We start from the raw sequence: 10,681 nt of genomic DNA, 5'->3' as shown, positions 1-10,681 counted from the left end.
TACATTACGCATGCACTGTGTCTCATGATTTGTTTCACGTTGATGTAGTCCACTTCAAAATGCCTTGAATTAGAGGCATAGTGTATCGTAGGAAGCATTTTGAGGCACACTAATTGCAAAACAAGCATGAGAAAAAAATCAAGCCCTACTTATCACCAAACATGCATTGTGAAATATCGTGTAAATATGCATTGTTCTCAACAATAGGTAGACAATCCAGCTAGACGTAACTCTCACACACTGTCTGCAAATTTGCTTATGGGAAGAAGAAGAGTTAAAGCACAAACACAGAAGTCGCAAATGTCGTCATTACGTGTGACAGTCAAAACTCAATGGCGCACAAACCAAACATAAACTCATATCCAATGTCCATTATTTGTTCTATGGCTGTCAACCATTTTGCTCCAATAAACCTTTGGATATCGAGGCTGCTAGTTTTATCATTGTTGTCTCTCCACAAGAAACAGTTTGGTGGCAGCGTGTACGGCGCATTATCGACCAACTACTAGAACGCAGATCGTGGTGGACATAGCAGTCGGAGGGAAGAGGACAGGTGGGATCCTAAAAAGCACGATCGTTTTCTGGAAATGAAAAAAACGACGCTTTATTTTTGCAAGTACTTCACTTCCATCTTTTGAGGAACATGTGATCAAAAACGAGATAGCACAGAGCGCTTGCACCGAAATCAAGACAAGTGCAGCACATTTTCAGCAGTGACTGGTCAGTGATAATAGTACTGACGGCCGATGGCCGTCCATTGCAAATGTGCAGACCTATGAAATGGTGAGCGCATCAGGTGCGTTTTTTGAAGATTGCAAATTGTTTGTTTGACAATACGTGTGCCGCCGCATGTAAGATGTATTTGATATAATCAAGGAAGGCCTTTTGTTTTTATCAACCAAACACTGATTGTTTCGACATCACTCGTCATTTTGAGCTGCGCTTATGATTATGAGCAAAAGTGGTTAAGCAAGATGTAGCAAAAGTGTACCTGAAAACCAAATTACATGAATCCAGAAAATCCTTCGTAGCTATGCAGACACTGTACTTGAAGCATGAAAATTATTCGAGGTCCTACATTCTAAGACCCGATATACGACTGAGCTGATTGAAAGGTTGGCGACTACGCCGAAAGGTAGCCACCGAACGGTAACAACCGAAAGGTAAACCGAAAAAACCGAAAGATACAATAACCCATACCGAGCGTTATATTACCAAATCACATGGCACCATGGTAAATGGTATATTTTGTCATCTCCTGAGATTTGTTATAGGTACACCATGTCATCTATTGGGAACAGTTATTGGTACACCAAGTCATCTCCTGTGATTTGCTGTTGGTAAATCATGTCATTTCCTCTGGATTTGGTATTGGTAAGCCATGCCATTTCCTGAGATCGGTATTGGTCCACACCGCGATTGCTTGATGAGATATTAATATACCATATCTTGAGACTGAAATACATGTTAGAAAAGCAATATTTGTTACCACCACGGAAGATGTCTTCCTCCCCTAAATCATGCTTCGGTGACCAATTCATGTCAGACTTTTGTGTCTTGCAAGAGTAGTCAATATCTCAATGGCTAATCATAATACAATGCACCTGGCTTTATACTTGATCACTGGATCCACTGAAAACGTGGCCGCAATGCATATTGTGCAGTTTTGTTTCTGATGACTTTCGTCTTTTGTATCAAAATCGAACGGCTGTCAACTTAGCACACCCGCACCTTTACTGCACCAACATTTGTGCTCGCACTAACCTTTGTCCAACTCGTGCCTCTTCGCAAACCCCCACCCATGATGTTCAACACCTTGTCCCCAATCCGCCGATTTAACCTTTCGGCTTGAATGCCCGCGGGATCGCCCTGCTCATGAAAATCTCTGTTCAAGCGGTGGTATCATCGAGGATGTTTCTCTTAGTAAAGAGTTATTTTCGTTTCGCTGTAAAGAAGATTCAATGAGTTGTTATCACCTCACATCACGCGTAGACCGGGTTTGATTAATCACCAACTGACGGTCAGGTGAGGTCAGCCAGCTGACCTGCGCGGCAGATGGATCACATCCCCATCCCTCAGCTGACAGAGGGGGTGAAGTTCTACGTGACGAAGCTGGCCTCAGCCGGAGGGGGAGACCATGTCAGCTCTGTCCACCGGTCAGGCAACGAGTCACTGGAGGCATTGTCATAAGTTGTTTGCAGGTTACTGCTAACTATTCAACTACTTTGCAACCTACCCAGCTGCCGAGGCTACATGGCGCTGCCTGCCTCTCTCTGGCGGGAAGGGCAGGCACTGCCAGGAATCGAACCTGGTAACTCTGGTTTCCCATACGCGCAGTAGCTAACAAATGCGCGTTAACCATTCAGGAGTGTCAACTTTTGTAAAATTTTGGGGGCCGGGCTCAATGCTCGACTGGAATGGCTGCAAGGGTTGCAAGAAAACAGAAGGCTGTAGCTTGCTATCAGCTGCCAACTGAGCCCACCGCCCACAATTACGCTCTGGGTCTTGTCAATCTCTGACACATTCTGGAAATCAGCTCCTGCGCAGCCCCGAACACGGACAGCAGCGACGAGCCGAGTAGCAGGCCCAGAAAGCCGCCTACGTCGGCCAGCATGTCGGTGGCCGTGTAGGTGACGAAGGTGCGCATGGTGCGCCGGATCTCCCCCAGCTTCAGCTGCAGCTGGATGGCGTCCGACCTACTCGACCACATGCTCGGACGGATGTAGTAGCCGAAGCGGTCGGTCACGCATGGCGTCGGGCATGGGCAGGGCACGCTCTCCATGGTGATCGGATCAAACAGAAACCTGGAATACGGATTATCTAAGGTGTAAGCCAGGTACCTGGGGGCTTGCGTGGCCGGGCAGCGTGGCTTGACACTGTCAAGATTGTCGTTCTCAAGGCTGCAGTTGAGCCAGTCGAAGTAGCAGCGACGCTCGCAAACGACCTCGTTGTAGTGTGGGTCCTCCTCGCACGGCGCTCGTCGCAGATTCGGTCGCACCTCGCGGTCTATCGTCACGAATAACTCCTGCCGAGTGGACGTGTTGGTGACTGTGAATGTAGCCTGGTGTCTCACCGGTGCCCCCAGAACTTCGGGTTGCCGTGAATGATGATGTCGTAGCTGAAGACGGCGTTGTCGGCCCATGAAGTCTCGAAGTCCGGCTGGCGCTGCAGCATGAGGTGGCTGACGGAGTGCCAGAACGGTGTCAACGTCGCGCACACGCCGCCATCCACGTAGTTGATGCTACGCTCCCATCTGCCATAGTACTCGGTGAACGTAGTGGTGCTGGCGTTGGCCAGGTATTCGTCTGTCTCCTTCAGGCTCTTTATCATGTCGACCAACGGCAGACCGGAAGTGAAGAACAGGTCAACCAGAGATCGGTTACCGAACAGGCTTCTCCTCTCGTCCTCCGTGCCAGAGTGGACGATTTCTGCGACGTTGTTGTTCATGTCACTGCTTGGACAGATGGAGATGGCTGGACGCTGGAATGATGACTCCCAAACGACCTTTGTGGCCGTCGGTTCGCCGACGAACTTCATGACTTTCCACCAGGTCAGCGTCACCCAGACGACGAACAGGATAAATTGTGCCGAGTACTGCGTCAACTTTGACGGTCTGCAGTAGCGTGGGAGCATGGCTAGCGTGCCTTTGCCCCTGTCGTCTGCGATCGGCAGGCTTTGGCACCTAAAGGGTCATGGCGCTTTGTGATATCAAGTGGCAAGCTGCTGGATGTCCAATATTGCACCGAAATTCGCGAATAATCTCAAGCTACGCGAAAAAAGCCACCAAGATATGGTAGCGACGCACTAATCCATCTGCCCACAGTCATTTAGCACTAGTCTAAACGGGGCGGCTCCCGACAGCTCTTCTCACTCAGTGCATAACACCAGCGGCGGGCCAATGAAGACGCAGGTGAGAGGGTGTGAGGTGCTCTTTCCACTGGTACCGCCAGACAGAAACTGTCGCCAGGCTGCGTGGCGCGTGCCCCCGACCCTCCCTGAGATAGGCGCACCCAGGCTCGAGGCTGGGAGGGCGCTGATAATGCAGCATGATTCCACTTCTCAAACCTCAATGGCTTGTGCTACTGGTGTCTTCCCACACCATTATTCCAACGCTGCACATGGCTTAATACGCTACTGTACATTGTCACGTGGCCGTATCAATTTCCTTGACACCATCGCAGGTTATTTCCAACCCCGCTCACGGCAGTGTTCTGATAAGTCTCCAATGATCACACAGACTGCTGGTCGACGGACTGACCGGGTCATTGTCAGCCATTCCAGCTCAAAAGCCCCTGAGCCTGGGCAGCCATGTTCTGGCCGATGTCGTCCTGACCCAGCCGATGCCGGCATTCCAGCGCCAGCCTTGCTACGCCTATGCTGTCGCATGGATATGACAAGATAATGGCGGGTATAACTACGTTTGCGATAGCGTTGAGGTATATGACCGTAATTAGTTTTCGAACGACCCTCAGTTTGGGCAACCCTCATGTGCATTCACGATCCGTGGATGTTTATCGGAGCAATTAGCAGATATGTAATCGGATAAGTGGCGGTAGTATTGACTCAGACCTTTGGGCGCAGGAAATATGGCTTGTCGTAAATGGTACCCAGTGTTTTACTACAAACCTGAAATCCGATGGCAAGAACAGAGGTCCTGAGCAGGAGTGCTGCCATCAATTTTTGACAGGTGTGGGACGAAATTAAACGGCCTGTAATGCGATACTTGAATAAAATGGGTGCACACGCTCACGCAACCACCTACTCACACGCACACGCAAACATACACACAAAAACACACACACGCACATACATACATACATACACACACACACACACACACACACACACACACACACACACACACACACACACACACACACACACACACACACACACACACACACACACACACACACACACACACACACACACACACACACACACACACACACACACACACACACACACACACACACACACACACACACACACACACACACACACACACACACACACACACACACACACACACACACACACACACACACACACACACAAGCACACAAACGCACTCACAGTATGTGTTGTACAAAAATATATTATACGATTGAGATGACTATTACCAACCTTTATGCTTTAAATGCAGATTCCACGCTCAGTTTTTTCCGTTGTCTGGAGAATTAAAACCAATGCTCTAGAACTGAAAATTGGGGGCAAACAGAGTTAAGATAAACTAAGCTGAATTGCACCTTTTCCTTGACTCCTTTTTATGACTGAACTCCGAATGGTTTGCATGGGTGACTCCCGGCTCAGAAGACCTGCTAAGCATAGTGCCTCAACGCATCAAATCAAAGAAAGTTATGCTGCGCTTAGAAACGCACCATGAACGGTGGTGGTGCAGACCTATGAGGAGTATGGAAACTTTATGGTCTTCAAGTAGCGTGTCGTTGGGATACTATATTGACACCGTAGTAAGCGGTCAGATTTACTCATTATATATATATATATATATATATATATATATATATATATATATATATATTAATATCTTTTACCCTTTATGAAATTTTTTGTCATTGAATTTTCAATAGCTCTTCTGAACATTATGTTTTTGATTTATATCATATTTCCACAAGCAATTAAAGCACTGGGATCCGCCATCCGAGCCACGGTATATTTAGAGGGGCGAAAGCTGCTCTATGCTGCTGATGGCTATATCAGGTCATGCTAGCTGATGACTGTTGGCTGATCATGCATTCACGTATGCTCTGCCACATCATACTTCAGAGTCTCACCACGGATAGTTTCCTACCTGTCCTCTTCCAGGCTTATCGATAGAGGGTGGCCTGTCTCTCATTTGCAAGATCTGTCACAGCCACGTGTTCTGTCGTACATTTGTTTTGACTTTCTAACTACTTTGGCTTTCTACGTGCGTAATAGTTGAAATCTGTGACGACCTCGCTCGTGTCAGTGTTCTTCGCAAGTCAGGAAACAATATATCGTGTCAAGCTTCGGCTTGTATTTCCCACCAGTGTACACTCACCAACACCTACTCCACACCAGTGTATATGCACAGAACCAACCGCAGTCTTTCATCCGCATCTCAAGTGTGTAACCCTCACGTGCATTCATGATCTGTGGATGTTTATCAGAGCAATTAGCGAATTTGTAATCGCCTAAGTGGTTATTTACTCATTATGTATGTATGTATATGTATGGATACCTTTTACCCTTGATGATACTATTACTCATTGAATTTTGATGAAATGTTCTGATCATTATATCTTTTAATTTACATCATATTTCCACAAGCAATCAAAACACTGGGATCCGACGTCCGAGCCATGGTATATTTAAAGGGGCGACAGCTGCTCTATGCTGATAATGGCAATATCAGCCCATACTAGCTGATGACCATTAGCTGATCATGCATTCATGTATGCTCTGCCACATCATACATCAGAGCCTCACCACGGATTGTTTCCTATCTGTCCTCTTCCATCCTTACCGATCGAGGGTGGCCTGTCTCTCCTTTGTCAGATCTGTCACGGCCGCGTGTTCTGTTGTTCATTTGTGGCAGATGTCTGACTACTTGCGTAATGGGTGAAATTTGTGACGACCTCGCGCGTGTCAGTGTTCTTCGCAAGTCAGGCAAAAATATATCGTGTCAAGCTTCGGCTTGTATTTCCCACTAGTGTACAGTCACCAACATCCACTTCACTCCAGTGTACACGCACACAACCAACCGCTGTCTTTCATCCGCATCTCACGTGAGCATATGAGATTTTGAGTCTTCATGTCTACAAGAGGTTCGCCTTGTATAGGACCTCAAACAGAAAGGAGTGATCATCACGTTTTACGGAAATGACGTGATATCCCGTCAATATGAACCAATGGTAAGCGCTTGTGACACTGTATGAAGGGCGGAGCTATTACGTTAAGGCAATCAAAGAGAGCGGGAACACTTTAGTATCCGCGGAACTATCTGATGCAACAGACGGCTGGTGGGACGCTGAGGGTGACTTTTAAAGAAAGCATCGAGTTGCATTGCGGATGATAGGCGTAGTTCAAGTTCCGGTGGCACGGATGGCATGTGGTGAGTGGCCTGTTTGCCACATGCCTGGACTTGAACGGGGACGAGTCTAGTATCTGCACATAACCCTCCCGGGCGGCTCGCTGATGCAACGGCAGGCCATTCGGTGGAGGGTCAGTCACTCTGATTCGCGGATGTTCGTGGTAAGCTCTTGGTCTAATCCTTGTTATGGGTCATTGTAACTTTCCGGCCTACCTGTCTGCGTTTTTCCGTCTTACGAGGAGGGACGTGTGTGACGCGCAAAGATGTAGGAGTTTGTAAAATTTGTTGTGTTGACATATTTTTGGTGGCAGCGTCCGCAAGTGTAAGGAATATTTGCCGCATTTACGTGTTATCTTTTGTGCATGTGCGTTTTTTGTTTTTATCGTTTTTTGGGTTAGCCGTTGTTGTCATTGTGGCTTTGCGACCTACCCCGCTGCTAAGGCTATGTGGCGCTGCCTGCCTCTCTCTGGCGGGAAGGGCAGGCACTTCCAGGAATCGAACCTCGTAACTCTGGTTTCCCAGACGCGCAGTAGTTGACGAATGCGTGTTAACCGATCAGGAGTGTACATTTTTGTATACTTTTGAGTGCCGAGCTCAGGGCTCGACAAGGCTCTCACCCCGCATTGTTTTTTCATCAAATTTAGCTGACTTTTTTAATTAAACGCAATAAATGAATTCTATGAATTAGGCTTCGTTTAATATGCAAAATTGTTTAATTTCACAGTATAGGAGTCATGGAGGGCTTGATCCGGGCAGGAGGTACTGGACGCACGCGTCTCCTCTGATCGACACGTGAAGGCGCTCCTTTAGAAGCCACCTTAGGGCGCTGGTGGCGCTCTTCTATGGCGGTCGTCGGAGGCGGCGCGCATTTTGCTTGTCGGGGACGGGGACGGGGTTAGCCATGAACGACATAGGTTATCCCCATATTCCAGAGCTTTTCACTTCAACTTCACAAACCACTGCGTGTCTTATGGCGTTAGGAATGTGCCGTTTATTGCATCGCTTGTCTGCTCAGCTGATACGATTTGTATGTGATACTGAGAGCAGCCATGGCTTTTTGTTATGAGAGTAGCACGAGACGCCACTACGCAGACATATCGAAGAAAATGGTCTCTGTGTAATGATCATCTTTCACCCACGCTTTTTTTTAGTATATCAGCCAAAAACATTGGGAGGGGGGGGGGTGGTGGCGATACAACGATGAGGGACCTAACTCAACATGGGGGGTCAGCGTCCCCCAAAATGAAAACAAATCGAAACCTCTGTAACCACTACACTATCGGCACCTGTCTTGCTCAACCTTGTCAAACCTTGTTCACCTGTGATCACGAGCACACACTGAAACGGCGAGCATTAACAGGACACCCAGTGCTCGCTTTAAGCACCGTGTAAACAATGCCGCTTGGTAGATTGAAGTTTGATAACTCAGCACGAGATTTCTCATCTCATGATGCTGAAAACTCAAGAGCTTAAGCCCTCTACTTATTTATACACCGGCAAAACCGGCGTCTCCGCTGTTCTCGTGCTCCTCCTGATGACGTACATGCAGGTATTATACAATATTTTGCATCATCTTAGCTGACATTCCCAGCACTAATTGTCAGAAAAGCTGCTTTCTCGGGAAAGCTAGCGACATGGGAACAACTTGTGATAAAATCCTTGCACTGTGCCTGCATAGCGTCCCCAAAACCAGTGGACTAGCGACCAGTGGACTAGCAGGCCTGTTGGAAAGACCGTGCTCCTGGTTGGGCTGGAAATGAATTGTGCACTATTGTGCACAATATTGTGCACTTGTCAACTTTGATAATGTTTTGTCCAAGGGATTTCTGGGACCAAGACAACATTGGGGATCCCAATTAGAATTGGGGTGTGGGAAGGATCTTTGCAAAACGCATCTACACTCCTTGCAGGTGTGTCTTTTGCATTTTCAGTAGTCAATACCTCATTTGCTAATCGTAACACCATGCACCTCGATTTATACTTGATCACTGGATCTACTGAAAACGTGACCGTAATGCATACTGTTCAGTTTTGTTTCTGATGATGTCTTTTGTATCGGAATCGAACTAGTGTCAACCTAGCAAACCGGCTCTTTTACTGTACCGGCATTTGTGCTCGTACCAACCTTTGTCAAACCCCTGCCTGTTCCCACACCCGCACCCAGGATGTTCAGCACCTTGTTCCCAATCCGCCGATTTAACCTTTCGGCTTGAATGCCCGTGGGATCGCCCTGCTCATGGAAATCTACGTTCAAGCGGTGGTATCATCGAGGATGTTTTTCTTCTCGCTGTAAAGAAGATTCAATGAGTTGTTGGTACCTCACATCACGCGTAGACGGGTTTTGATTAATCACCAACTGACGGTCAGGTCAGGTCAGCCAGCTGACCGTCGCGGCTGATGGTGCACATCCCCATCCCTCAGCTGACAGAAGGAGTGAAGTGATAGATTCACCGGCCGACGACTGACCCAGTGTCTCAACAGGACCCCCAGCTGACGGTCATACCGTCTGACACCGGGACTGATCGTGACACCGTCCGACGGGAGACTGATGGTGACATCGGCTGACGTGGGACCAATGGTGACACCGGCTGACACCGGGACTGATCGTGGCACCGGCCGATGGTGGAAATGAAAGTGACACCGCCTGATGACACCCTGACTGATGTTGACACCGCCTGACGACACTGTTACTGGAATTGATGCCGTCTGATGACATCGGTACTACAGAATGTGAGTGAGGCCGACAGCGAACACGGATTAGTTCAGATAAACCCACACAGGGACCTCAATGTACTAAACCAGGACGGTCAACCACCCTGACGCCGGCATAGGGGACACCGGCGGCGTAGGATTGTAATGCCTTGCTGCTAAATACATGTTTGCCAAAGAATAAAAACAAATGCATATTTCCTTTGTGATGGTATTTTTTAGCTTGAAAAAGGACCACAATGCTTGACGAGCTTTGTTGGTGGCTATGGGGCTTTAGCAACGAGGCCGAGGCACACCCCGCCCCCCACTGGTTGGCAGTGCCCAGCAAGAGCTAACAGTGTGCTACTAATTCATTGACGCGAGGCTCCCAACATGCATGGTAATAGACCACAGGCACGTGACCACAAGAAGCAAACTCCTGCAACACGACCTGCCCGGTTTATAGATCTGCTTACAAAGTGCTGCTAGAATATCATTAGCATGAAGTGCCTGTCACCTCATGAAGGGTAAGTAATGCATTGCCGCCAGAGTAAATGCATTACTGGAACGCCACGGCCAATTTATAACAGCCGGGCAACAAGTTTACCTCATCGCCATTCAGTCACGAGCTTGTGCCGCAAACAAATTTATCATAGCCTTACGAACCCACTCCTCTGGAATATACCAAATTGTTTTTTTCCCTTAGAATGAATTGGACGAAAGGCTTACGTGCATGATTGTGGCAGCAGCACATGCCGAAGAGCCCCAACAAAAGATGGGATGGTACAATGGCTAATTTGGGGTGTGGTTTTCTAGCGAACGTTGGCTGCTGTCAGTGCTGGGCAAGCCGACGCTGCGAGAGGTTGTGCATGGCTGCGGGTGTGCTGTGCATGTGGCTCTGTCTGCGCGCCAGTGACC

The sequence above is a fragment of the Pollicipes pollicipes genome, unplaced genomic scaffold (assembly GCF_011947565.3).
Source record: "Pollicipes pollicipes isolate AB1234 unplaced genomic scaffold, Ppol_2.1 Scaffold_6052;HRSCAF=7182_pilon_pilon_pilon, whole genome shotgun sequence".
NCBI lineage: Eukaryota > Metazoa > Arthropoda > Thecostraca > Pollicipedomorpha > Pollicipedidae > Pollicipes > Pollicipes pollicipes.
Note: the sequence above shows the minus strand (reverse complement) of the source record.